We start from the raw sequence: 13,286 nt of genomic DNA, 5'->3' as shown, positions 1-13,286 counted from the left end.
TTCCAACGCTTAATCTCCCCAAGAGACCGACAACAACAAAAAGACGAACACTCAGAGAAAAACCAGAGGTGGAAAATAACAAAAAAACAAAGGGAGGAAAAGAAGAAATTCAGAACAGAGAAGAGCGAAGACCCCTCCCCCAACCTTTACTGGCCGCGCGGCAGTGCGCCAAGCCGCCGGCCAGCCGGCCCGGCGGGGGCTGCCGGAGCCCCAGAGACACAGGGGGCTGCTTGCAGATCACCAGGTACCGGATTGCAGAACAGCGGATCGCCAGGAACAGAGAAACCTACCAGCCGGGAGTCTCCACGAGGATCCCACCCCCACCCCTCACTCTCCACCGGAGCGGAGAGGCTCCATCCCGCCAAAGCCGCCCGGCACCAGCAGTGCGACAAAGGGACCTGTCGGCAGACCACCCGCCCAATCGTGATCGCAACTACCCGGCGGGGGGCCGCCCAACCCAGCCCGCAACCACCCCAACTGAACTCGGATTGCAACAACAACTGACAACCTACAGGGTGAGTACCCCACAGGGGACAGTGAATCCATCAAGGGAGACCAGAGCTGGAGGGAATCCCCAGACCCTGACCTAGACTCCCTACCCCAACACCCGGACCACAGGACCCACTAAAACTGGGAACTGTTTGAGAGCTCCACCAGCCGGTGGAGCACACTCTGCTGGCCAGGCCAGAGCAAGAGCGCCCCTGGAAGGGAGCTTAAATGCCCAAGCCAGGAACAGCGCCCCTGGGTCAAGACTACCAACAGTAGAAGAAATTTGAACTGTGTCCTCCAGGCTGCATAACCTAGGTGGTATACACATTAGCACAGGCCTAACGAGCACGCTCCAGGCTGGGGCCGGAACCAGGCCCAGGGACCGGCGCCTGAACAAAGCATAAAGGGTCAGAAGTGGGGCTGTGGCTCAAATGGTAGGGTGCCAGCCTTGAGCTGAAGAGCTGAGGGACAGCACCCAAACCTAGAGTTCAAGCCCACAACCAGCCCAAAACAAACAAACAAAAACACATCAGGAGCCCATAGCAGACTCCAGTATTTGGGAGAGTGCATTCAGAGCATCTGATCTTCCCAAGAGCACCCGCAGGAGCAAACACAAGCAGTCTAGGCTGCTCAACACTTCCAAAGGCGGGAATTGCCAGCAATCTACAGCAGAGAGCTGAGAATCCTAAGTAAGTCAGAATAGCAGCTGGAAATAGGCTCCCAACAGAATCCAGATCAGGCACAGACTCTCTCTACCAATACAGAATCAGCAACCAAGCAAAGACAGACACACCAAAACAAGATTGAAGAGCAGTCTCCTGAACCCCCATGCGAAAATCACAGAGAAAAATCACAAGGTTTACCACTACCCAGGACAGCAAGCTCACCTCAAAAGCCAGCAGCCACGCAGGGGAGAGCCCCAGTGGGAGCAAAGCAGGAATGGAAGACAAAAGCTACATCCAAGGGTTGCTGGAGGCAATGACTCAAGAAATAAAGCGAGAAATGGATCAGAAATTGAAAGAGCACAAGGATGAACTATCAAAAGATATACAGGATATCAAACAAAAGTTGGATGCAAAAATAGAAGCTGCACAAACCTCAGTAAGAAGTGAGATAAACGCCAAATTAGAGGTAATGCATACTGATCTCACCTCATTGAGAGGTGAGATCAGTACTCTGAGAACCAACATTGAATCCATAAAGGGATCCATTTCCACCATGCAAACCACAATAGAAGCCACGGTCAACAGAGTGAATGAAATGGAAGGTAGAGTATCAGATACAGAAGACAGAATACACCAACTGGACCAAAAAGTGACAGATATGGAAAAATCACTCAAATTAAACCAAAAGGGAAATTCAAGAGCAAGCAGATAATGCTAAAAAATTTAACCTTCGCATAATTGGAGTGGACGAAGGTGAGGAATTCCAGAGCAAGGGAATGCAACACCTATTTAACAAGATAGTCAATGAAAATTTTCCCCACCTCAAAAACGACCATCTTAACTACATCACAAAAGCTTATCGAACACCCAACAAGCAAGATCCCAGGAGAAATACTTCTAGACACATTATAGTAAAAATGATGGATCTGAATAATAAGGAAACAATCCTGCATGCAGCAAAAATGAAGAAGGAGCTATACTACAACGGGAAAAAAATTAGAATCACTGCAGATCTCTCCACACAAACAATGAATGCAAGAAAAGCCTGGGAAAGCACCATACGAGCCCTGAGAGCCAATAACTGCCAACCCAGACTGATATACCCGGCAAAGCTAGCATTCACATTCGATGGAGAACTGAAAACTTTTAATAGCAAAGAAAAACTAAATGAATACATAAACATTAAGCCAGCATTACAAAGAATTCTAAGAGGGGGGACACAACCTGAAGAAAGCAACCAGGAACTGGGACCTGCCCCAAACAGGCATTACTCAAAGTCTAACTGAGCAAGCACAGGAGGAAAGGAAAGAAGAAAAACTTAGGAAAACGGAATGGCAGGGACAACAATGCATCTCTCTATACTTTCTCTTAATATAAATGGGCTGAATTCGCCAATTAAAAGAAAACGAACTGAGGACTGGATCAGAAAACAAGACCCATCCATCTGTTGCCTTCAGGAGACCCACCTCTCAGCCAAACATACAAACAAACTCAGAGTGAAGGGGTGGAAAAGGATCTACCAATCAAATGCCCCCAGTAAGAAAGCAGGTGTAGCTATCCTGATATCTGACAAAATAAACTTTTCATTAAAATCAGTACAGAAAGACAAGGACGGACACTACATATTAATAAAGGGAACAATCCAAGAGGAGGATATAACCATCATCAACTTATATGCCCCAAATATCGGTGCACCCAGATATGTTAAACAAATGCTCTCAAACTCACAGAATAAAATAGATCCCAATACAATAATACTAGGAGACTTTAACACGCCACTCTCACCAAAGGACAGGTCTACCAACCAGAGGATTGGCAAAGAAGCTACCGAATTAAGTGAGGCCATACTTCAAGCGGAATTAACTGACATCTACCGAGTATTTCACCCTAAAACAACACAGTACACATTCTTCTCAGCAGCTCATGGAACTTTCTCCAAAATAGACCATATCATAGTTCATGCAAGGAACTTAAGCAAATACAAAGGGATCGACATAATCCCCTGTATCCTATCTGACCACAGTGGAATCAAGCTAGCTCTCAATAACAAAGCATACCGCAGAAATTTCTCTAATACATGGAAATTGAACAGCACACTCCTTAACAAGGCCTGGGTAACAGAAGAGATCAGAGAAGAAATAAAGCATTTCCTACAACTCAATGAAAATGAAAACACCTCACAAAGAAACTTGTGGGACACAGCAAAAGCAGTCCTGAGGGGCAAATTTATTGCCCTCAGTGCCCACATCAAGAGAATGGAGACAGACCAAGTAAATAATCTCATGTTGCAACTAAAACAGCTAGAAAAACAAGAAAAAATGGGACCTAAAGCTACTAGACGAAGCCAGATAACCAAATTGAGAGCAGAGATTAACCAATTAGAAAATCAGAAAACCATAACCAAAATAAACCAAACAAAAAGCTGGTTCTTTGAAAAAATAAACAAAATTGATGGCCCGTTGGCAAGATTAATTAAAAAAAGAAGAGAGGAAACCCATATTAATAGGATTAGGGATGCCAAGGGAAACATCACAACACGTACCCAAGATATCCAAACAATTCTAACAGACTACTTTCAAAAGCTATACTCTCTAAAGGAAGAAAATCTGGCGGAAATGGATGCATTTTTAGAGAAATACAAGTTACCCAAACTGAGCAAAGAAGAAGTTAACCAATTAAATAAGCCAATATCCTATAATGAGATACAGGAAGCTATCAAAAGTCTTCCAACAAAAAAAAGCCCAGGACCAGATGGATTCACAGCAGAATTCTATAAGACCTTTAAAGAAGAACTAATACCCATACTCCTCAAGCTCTTCAGAGAAACAGAGAAGGAGGGAGCTATCCCAAACTCATTCTACGAAGCCAATATCACACTCATCCCCAAACCAGGCAAAGACCCAACCAAAAAGGAGAATTACAGGCCAATCTCCTTGATGAACACAGATGCAAAGATCCTTAACAAGATTCTAGCTAACAGAATCCAGAAACACATTAAAAAAATAATACACTATGATCAGGTAGGCTTCATCCCAGAGACACAGGGATGGTTTAACATACGTAAGTCAATAAATGTAATCCAGCATATCAACAGAGCCAAGGTCAAGAATCACATGATTATCGCCACAGATGCAGAAAAGGCCTTTGATAAAATTCAACATTCATTCATGCTAAAAGCTCTGGAGAAAATAGGAATAGAAGGAACATTTCTAAAAACAATAAAAGCCATTTATGACAGACCAATAGCCAATGTTATACTTAATGGGGAAAAGCTACAACCAATCCTCCTAAAAACAGGAACAAGGCAAGGATGTCCACTGTCTCCACTCCTCTTCAACATAGTCCTAGAACCCTTAGCCAGGGCAATAAGGCAAGAAAAAGACATTAAAGGGATCCGCATAGGGAAAGAAGAAGTTAAACTATCCCTTTTTGCAGACGACATGATACTATACCTCCACGATCCCAAAAACTCCATCCCCAAACTTTTAGAAATCATAAGTCACTTCGGCAAAATAGCAGGATACAAAATAAACCCACAAAAATCAGTTGCCTTCCTATACACTGATAACGCACAGGAAGAGAGGGAAATAAAGGGAGCAACCCCATTCACAATAACCTCCCAAAAAATAAAATATTTAGGAATTAACCTAACCAAAGATGTAAAAGAACTATTTAATGAGAACTATAAAAAGTTAAAGAAAGAAATTGCAGAAGACACTAGGAAATGGAAAGACCTCCCATGCTCCTGGATAGGCCGACTTAATATAGTAAAGATGGTGATACTTCCAAAACTAATATACAAATTCAATGCAATTCCTATTAAAATCCCAATGACGTACATCACTGAAATACAGAAAACAGTCCAAAAATTTATATGGAACAACAAAAGACCTAGAATAGCCAAAACAATTCTAGGGGATAAAGACAATATGGGAGGGCTATCCATGCCGAACTTCAAACTCTACTACAGAGCTATAATCACAAAGACAGCATGGTACTGGCACAAAAACAGACCCGAAGACCAATGGAACAGAATAGAAGATCCAGATATAAATCCACAGGCCTACAGCCAGCTGATATTCGACAAAGGAGCCAAAGACATACAATGGAAGAAACACAGCCTCTTCAACCGCTGGTGCTGGGAAAACTGGGCAGCCACATGCAGAAAACTAAAAGTGGACCCCAGCCTATCACCATGCACCAACATCAACTCAAAATGGATTAAAGACCTTAACATTAAACCTGAATCTCTGAAACTACTGCAGGACAGAGTAGGAGAAACACTTGAACTAATAGGCACAGGAAGGAACTTCCTAAACAGAGTCCCAGGGTCACAACAAGTTGGAGAGAGACTCGACAAATGGGACTACCTTAAAATAAAAAGCTTCTGCACAGCTAAATCTATCGCAACTAAGCTAGAAAGACAACCAACTAATTGGGAAAAAATATTTACCAGCAATATATCAGACAAGGGGTTAACATCCTGTATATACAGGGAACTCAAGAAACTAATCCCTCCCAAACCTAACAAACCAATTACTAAATGGGCAAGGGAACTAAAGAGGGACTTCTCAAATGAAGAAATAAAAATGGCAAAGAAACACATGAGGAAATGTTCATCATCCCTGGTGGTGAAGGAAATGCAAATAAAGACAACCCCGAGATACCACCTTACCCCAGTCAGAATGTCCCACATCCACAAATCAGCCAACGACAAATGCTGGAGGGGATGTGGAGAAAGAGGAACCCTATTACACTGCTGGTGGGAATGTACACTTATACAACCACTTTGGAAAGCAGTCTGGAGGGTCCTTAGAAAGCTAAAGATTGACCTCCCTTACGACCCAGTCATACCACTTCTAGGCATCTACCCTGAACAACAGGAACCAATATACAAGGACACGTGCACCTCCATGTTTATTGCAGCACTGTTCGCAATAGCTAGGATATGGAAACAACCTAGATGCCCCACCACAGATGAATGGATCCAAAAATTGTGGTATCTATACACAATGGAATATTATGCAGCCATTAGAAATGACAAAATAATGGCATTTGCAGGGAAATGGATGGAGCTAGAAGGAATCATGTTGAGCGAGGTAAGCCAAGAACGAAGAGACAAACGGTACATGGTCTCCCTGATAAGTGGATGCTAAATCCAAAAGGTTAGGTGATACCACAAAACTAACAGGACTTAAGAAACAAAGAACTCCCGCTCATCTGGTTGAACCACTACTAAATATCCCCATGCTGCTGATCACAAATATGGTATATAACATGTGAACACTGTTATATATTACAGACTGTCGTAGACAATTTGCTCCAGGGAAGTTAGAATGAACTTGTGACTTTGAAATTATGTAATCATTTAATCACAATCAAAAAAAAAAAAAAAGAACCTCGGGGAAGGGAAGGAGGGAGGGGATGGTAGGAGGAAAACAATGGAGGGGGTAACAATGTTCAAGAGGAAGTGTACTCATTACCTCACTCATGTAACTGTAACCCTCTGTATAGTAGCTTTACAATAAAAAAAAAAAAAAACCTAATGACCCTAAAGATACTTGAAGTAACTATTGACAGAACTCAAGGAAAAAAGTAGGCAAGTCAACAATTATATTTGGAGATTCAATACTTCTCACAATGAATACCAAAATAAAGAGGTTCACAATGGATATAGAAGATTTGAGTGACACTAACAAGCAAATTAATCAAATTGACATTTGGGGAACACTGCCCCCACCAAATATTCTTTTCCACATTAAGAAATTTGAAAAAGAAGAACAAATTAAGCCAAAAGTAAGGAGAATAAAAATAATGAAGATAAAATAGAAAATAGAAATAGAAAACTTATGTGCTGATTAAGGAACACATAGACAAAGATATTAGAAATAAAGTACAGATCAATAAATGTAAGAATTATTGTTTTTCCAATTTAAAAATAGATGGGTACTTATGACTCACTCCTACCTACTCAAGAGATGGAGATCTGAGGGTTGTGGTTCCAAGTCAGCTTGGGCAGGAAAGTCCATGATAATCTCATCTCCAATTGACCTCTAAAAAAGCTCAGTGACAGCACCCAGGCACCACACACACACACACACACACACACAAATCTTTAGTAAGAGCAATAGTACATTATAATCAATCCTTGTTCATCCCAAGAAGACAAAGTCAGTTTAACCTTCACATATCATCACCATGGAGCTGGAAGTATAATTCAGTGATAGACTACATGCTTAATAGACACAAGGCTCTAGGTGTGGTCCTCAACGGTCCAACAAACTTTAAAAATCACCATAGATACACAGGCATACTCGCACTCTTTTTTTCTGCCCAGCATAATGTGAGCTGCTCTGTTCTGACACACCATACACAACTGATTATTGAAAAAAAATCAATTTAACCACTGCATTATAATTTTACAACCAAGTATTCTGAAACAACTGGATGTCCAAATAAACAAATCTCAGTTCTTATTTCACATTGCATAAAAAATTTACTTAAGCCTGTCACAGACATAAATGAAAAAGTTAAAACTATAAAACTTCTAGAAGCAAATCTCAGTGGCCTAGAATTACAATAAAGATGTGTTTTTATTGTTTGTTTTTGGAGGATTTTGTTGGTGTGTATTTTTGTTTGTGGAGGGTTGTGTGTGTGTGTGTGTGTATGTGTGTGTGTGTGTGTGTGCACATGTGCACACACATGTTCTGTTCGTACGTAGGGCCTGCACTCAAGGTTTACGCACTTTCCCTAAGCTTTTTGGCTAAAGGCTATCACTCCACTACTTGAGCCATGGCTCCACTTCCAGCATTTATGAGGAAGTTAATTGAGGTAAGTGTTTCACAATCTTTCTTGCCCTGGCTGGTTTCAAATCGTGATCCTCAGATCTCAGCCTCCTAAGCAGTGAGGACTGCAGGTATGAGCCACTGGTACTTAGCACATAAAGTTGTGGTTTTTTTTAATAGGCAGGAAAAACATAAACAGAAAAGAAAACATTGATAGGCTGAACATCACAAATAAAATTTAAATTTCACATTTCAGAAGATAATCTACATATTGGAGCAAAATATAGCATTTGTTCATTATAAAGCTGATTTGAATTAAAACTACAAAAGAATTCTTACGATTCAGCAACAACAAGACAGTCAATTCATGAAAAGGGGAGCAAAATCCTTAGGAATTTTAAGAATTAAAGAGAATCTGATGGCAAATAAGCAATACTAAAGCTACCAGCACAACTATGTTTATTGCAGCATTATTTATCATAGCTAAGATATAGAACCAACCCAGATGTCCTTCAGTAGATGAATGGATCAAGAAAATGTGGTTTAAACACACAATGGAATTCTATGCCTCCATCAGAAAGAATGACATTGCCCCATTTGTTAGGAAATGAAAAGACTTGGAAAAAATTAAGTGAAGCAAGCCAGGCCCAAAGAAACATAGGTCCCATGGTTTCCCTTATTTGCAATAACTAGTATATGTCTGAGTCAATCAGAAAAGGTCAGATAAGTTGATGTTAGGTGAAATGAACCCCAAGATAAGTATTCAAATGTTTTTGCTTTCATGCAATTGTTTCTAACATATTTATAAGATGATTTCTTTGTTGCTTTGTATGTCCCTCCCCCATGATATAACCCCTGCTTTCACTGTATTTGATGTTGGTATAATTTGTGGAGGGGAAGGGAAAAAACAGATTGTTTAAATAGGGATATGGGTGGATCCATTGCAACAATGAGATATACAAGTCGTTATATCGAAAAACGAACTTTGGCGGGGGGGGGGGGGGGGGGTGTAGGGGGGAAAGGTGGGGGTTGGGGGGGTTAGGGGGTGGGAGATGGGAAGGGATGAGAAGGGGAAACAAAGGAGGAGGCAACAATGCTTGATAAGAAATGTACTCATTATCTTGCCCATGTAATTGTAACCCCTCTGTAGGGTATTTTCACAATTTAAAAAAAAAAAAGATGCTCAATACCACCAGTCACTGAGATATAAATTAAGCCACAGTGAGATCACTATACACCCAATAGAAAGTCAGAAATTAAAATATTAAGCACACAAGTAAATTTCAGATAATGCTGGTAAAAATGGAAAATGGAAAATGGTTTTAATAGCTTCTCTTTTTTTTGTTGATCCTTCGTTTTTTGGTTTGTTTTGTTGTTGTTGTTGTTGTTGTTATTGTGGGGCTTGAACTTGGGGTCTGGGCACTGTCCCTAAGTTCTTTTGCTCAACGTTAGCACTCTATCACTTTGAAACACAACTCTACTTCTGGTTTTTGAGTGGCTAATTGCATATAACAGTTTCATGGAGTCTTTCCTGCCTGGCCTGGCTTCGAACCCCAATGCTCAGATCCCAGTCTTCTGAATAGCAAGGATTACAGGTGGGAGCCACAATTGCCCAGCTTGATAGGTTCTCAACGTGTTAAACTACACATCACCATAGTCTATCCATTATACTCTATAGATATTTTTTACAATTTTTAATTGTTATTATAAAGGTGATTACAACGCAGTTACGTAAGTTGGGTGGTAAGTACATTTCTTTTTGGATGTCATTCCCATCTCCTAGCACCATGTCCTAGTCTTAGGCTGCTTTCATATAACACAAAGTATAAGATCAAGTATAAGGCCAAGGCATCAGAAAACTTGATGTTCTAGTGAAGGCCAGCCGCTTGGTTAAATGATCATGGGCCATTTTTTTCCCATGTCCTCACATCACAGAAAAAAAATCAAAGAGCTCTCCTGGGTGTCTTTTCAAAAAGCATTAATCCCATTCGTAAAGGCCCTGCTCTCACAATCTAAATACCTCCCAAAGCCCCACCTTCAAATACTATCACTAGGATAGGGTTTTAGCATAAGAATTTTGAGGGAATGCATTCATCTAGAATATGGTGTGACTTCTCACTTCATCCTAGCAACAAAATACAACGGTGGTGACAGTGTGATTACGTATGTTAAGACCTTAGGCTGATCTATCTGACTGGAGTCTCTGGTTCCCCTGCTGTCTTCTAGGAAGGAAGTAGCTGTGTTAAGGGAAACCTACACTGCATGGAACTATACATGGCCTATACAAGCAGATGGCAGACTTCAGCCTCTCATCAGTAAGAAACTAAACTCTCAGTCTAACAGTCTGGAGAAATAGATTTGCCAGGAAGCATGAGTTTTGAAGCAAACCTTTCTTCCTCCAGTTGAACTTTAAGATGAGAATATGGCCCTCAATAACACTTTTATTGCAGCCTTGAAGAGGACCAAGCTAAGCCATGACCAGAATCCTGCCTCATAAACTGAGAGATGACAACTGCATATTGTTTAAATATGATACTATCATTACATAGTATTAGAAAGTAATATACTAGACCCTGTAATTTATGAGAGGGAGAAGAGAAGCAGAATTTAAAAATAAGAAATTCATATTATAACAATATTTTCTATCTCCAAATATAATAATTTAAACTATAATCAACTGCAAGAGAAAAATAATCAAGAGTCTGTTAAAATCAAATTATTTCAGCTCTTCTTTGGTTGGAATAAAGTTTTTAAAAATAGCTTACTTTAGGTTGTGCCATATATAAGCCATAACAAATTTTATAATATAAAGGTAAATGAAAACTAGTCTATCACCTGTTACTTAAATGGTACATTGTGTTCTGAGTTTTAATAATGAGGACAATCCATTGCAGAATTACTTTAGAATTAGAATTAGCAAACTGAGCCTTCAAGTGATCTTCACTGACCATCTCTTTAGGAAGAATAAAAGTGTGATGAAGGCTGAACTACATTATCTATTTTTCCTCAATGAGTTCAAGAAGAAAGACGTTAAATTACGCTACTTTCAGCCACTCAGAAATACCACAATCTGCTGATTCTGTTGAGAAGGCAGTAGTGTAGATATTCTCCTCTAGCTTTTTTAAAGCTATTTACCAATATCATTATATCCCCTCTTCTGGTCCCCAATAATTATTCCAACAGGCCCTGGGAAAAACAAGAGTGAGCAGGATTTTGCACAGTTCTTTTAGGTTTCGATGAGTACAATCCACATGCCTTGAAAGGATGTTGAAAGGTTACCCAAGCAAGTCATCACTCCCAGAAATGCTCTTTTCTGTCTTGATATATAATACATAACCAGTAAAGCATGGGTACTTATTGTAGTCTCTCATGCTTTTTATAGTTCTGTGTGTGAGTGTGTGTGTGTATGTGTGTGTGTGTGTGTGTGTGTATACTTTAACTTTTCCTGTGATGTGGCCTTATAAATTGTATCATAAAGGAAGTCATCTCAGAAAGCAGGATGTATTCTCTGAGAATGATGCAATAGTGTTTCTGTTGCTGACCAAATACTCAAATAATTTTATGAGGTGAGATTTAGTATAAAAATCCGATAAAAGGGGCTGGGAGGGTGGCTCAGTGGTAGAGCGCTTGCTTTGCATGCCTGAAGCCCTGGGTTCAATTCTTTAGCACCACATAACCAAAAAGAAAAAAAATGGAAGTTGACGCTGTGGCTCAAGTGGTAGAGCGCTAGTCTTGAGCTGAAGAGCTGAGGGACAGCGCCTAGGCCCAGAGTTCAGGCCCCACGACTGGACCAAAAAAAAAAAAAAAAAAATCAAACCAAAGGAGGAGGCTGCAATGCTTGGTAAGAAATGTACGCATTATCCTGCCCATGTAATTGTAACCCCTCTGTACAGTATGTTCACAAATAAAATAAAATTAAATTTAAAAAAAATCAGATAAAAGAGTCTAAATTTTCATAACTGTTAAAATTAGGAACATATTCAACTATTTTAAATTTGTTAAAGATGTAAAAACGTGTATATGTATATTTACATATATATAACTGTATATTTAGATATATTTAGTTTATTGAAGTCCCATATAGTATCCAGATACTACATGAACATAATTTCTCATAGTATGTAGGTATATATTTGATGTGAAATTAATATAGTAGCTAAAATAAACACTAAAATACTTAACAAACATTGTTTACCTTCAGGGTTGAGGGTATGGCTCATTTATGGCACTCTAGTGGGCACAAACCCCTGAGTTGAAATCCCATTATTGCTAAAAAATGAAATTGTTTGCTTTCAGAGAGCTTAGATAAAATGTTATATATTTATGGTAACCAGCCAGTGGTTTGATGGGTGATAAACAAATGATATGGCTAGAGAAAACCAAATTTCTTTTTTACCTATAGAAAGTTAAAAGTAGTTAACTTCAACAAATATCACCTGAACAAATTCATAACATGAGATTACTTTCATTATAAATAAATCAATGTCAAAAGCAATCTAGAGGGCTTGGCTCATGCTCATAATATAATAGGAAGCTAAGATCTCAAGATACTGGTTCAAAGCCAGCCCTGGCAAGTCTGTGAGACTCTTATTTCAAATTAACAACCAAAGAAAGAAGAAGCTGGAAGTGGAGCTATGACTCGAGTGGTAGAGTTCAAGCCTACCTAACAGACAGAGCATCCACAGCTCTGAGTTCAAGCTCTAGTACAGCATATGCACGTGTGGTATGCATGCACACACGCACACGCGCGCGCACACACGCACACACACAGATCTAGAAATTTGAAGATATAGTTAAGAACTATATGATTTAAATGAAAGAAAGCCTATAATTTTTTTTTTTTTTTGCTGGCCCTGAACTCAGGGCCTGGGTACTATCCCTGAGATTTTTTTGTTCAAGGCTGGCACTCTACCACTTAAGCACAGCTCCTTTTCTGGCATTTTGGTGGTTAATTTGAGACAAAAATGTCGAAAAACGAACTTTACAACTCTGGTTCTGGGAGGGGGGGAGGGGGCAGGGATGGGAAGGGATGGGAAGATTGGTAAGGGGAAACAAAGGAGGCGGCAACAATGCTTGATAAGAAACGTACTCATTACCTTGCCCATGTAATAGTAACCACACTGTACAGTATTTTCAAAATAATAAAAAAAAAACTCTGACACACTTTCCTACCTGAACTGGCTTCAAACCATGATCATCCACAGATCACAGCATCTGGAGTATGATTATAGTCATGAACCACCAGCACCCACCTAACTTTATAAGTATGTTAAGGTGTATACATCATTATTTGAACAATCCTGGGCTCTAAAACAAAAAACAAACAACAAAAAACTGAAAATCTGCA

At 39.9% G+C, this 13,286-nt stretch overlaps 1 protein-coding gene across 2 annotated transcripts in view; it reads right to left on the bottom strand.

Annotated features, from left to right (window-relative positions):
* Fut10 (fucosyltransferase 10) overlaps positions 1-13,286 on the bottom strand; it is a 100,416-nt gene that overhangs the window by 7,198 nt on the left and 79,932 nt on the right. The gene's annotated exons all lie outside the window — the stretch shown is intronic.

This window comes from Dipodomys spectabilis, unplaced genomic scaffold, assembly GCF_019054845.1.
Source record: "Dipodomys spectabilis isolate Male_0828 unplaced genomic scaffold, ASM1905484v1 ptg000009l, whole genome shotgun sequence".
NCBI classification, from domain to species: domain Eukaryota; kingdom Metazoa; phylum Chordata; class Mammalia; order Rodentia; family Heteromyidae; genus Dipodomys; species Dipodomys spectabilis.
Note: the sequence above shows the minus strand (reverse complement) of the source record. Positions and strands in the feature narration are given on the sequence as shown.